Genomic DNA, 997 nt, shown 5'->3' with positions numbered 1-997 from the left:
GTTACAACCATATCGATCCCACCGGAACGGGGCCGGAACGACACTCCCCCTTCCACCCCAACCAGTAGAATGAATGACAACACGACATCCTACCCCTTTCCCACCCACCCAAATATCGATTTCATGTCCATCCAACGTCCTGTAAGCGAGTTCTGCCCCCCATCCCTTGAGGAACCCGACAAAGTCAAGCACTTTTTTTTTATTACATTATATTTTATGCTACAGTTATTCTTGTTTTTTCCCCCTTCCAGCACTTTTCCGCACACTTGGAACGTTCATTTTAAAATAATATCAAACTTTCCCGCTCTCTCCCTCCCCAGAGGATCAATTGGCTTTCCCCGAGAAGCTCCGCGGTGACCGGAGGCCCGTTGAAAGAGTGCTGCTGCAAAACCACCCTATCAATTTCTCTGTCTGCAAAGTTGTGGCAAAAAGTCTGAATTGGTTGTGCGAGTGCCAGTGTGTGTGTGTGACCTGCTGTCTGCAGTGCGCCACGCTACGAGCAATAAAGTTCAATCTATCAATTTGATATCAAAAATGGCCAACCGTGGGTGGGTGGGTGGTGAGTGAAGGTGATGGTTTGACGAAAGTGGCCAAGTTGCGGGGCACGGTGTTTCAGAATTGGAATATTTTTTGAGCTTCTGTGCTTCAGTGTGTGTGAATGTGAATGTTGTCAAAATTTACTGTTTAGAAAAAAAATCATAAAATAAATTATTTTTAGAACAAAACTCCTATTTACAACTACCGAGGATAATCTAAACCACCAAGCGCTGTTATTTACCGATTTGAGGGAAAACATTCACGATTGAGAAGCGACCAGAAACCGAAAAATAAGGAAAAACCATCAAACCGAGCAAGAAATTCTTCGGGGAAGCAAAAACTTTTATTGAGTTCAAATTGGTTAGTTTGTACAACAATTTGCTCACGTTCGACGACGGCAGCCAAATGCCAAACTCTCTGACAGCTCCCCCTCGACGGTGGGGAAGTTGTAAGTTTCAAT

This window comes from Culex pipiens, chromosome 3 (assembly GCF_016801865.2).
Source record: "Culex pipiens pallens isolate TS chromosome 3, TS_CPP_V2, whole genome shotgun sequence".
In the NCBI taxonomy this organism is placed as follows: domain Eukaryota; kingdom Metazoa; phylum Arthropoda; class Insecta; order Diptera; family Culicidae; genus Culex; species Culex pipiens.
Note: the sequence above shows the minus strand (reverse complement) of the source record.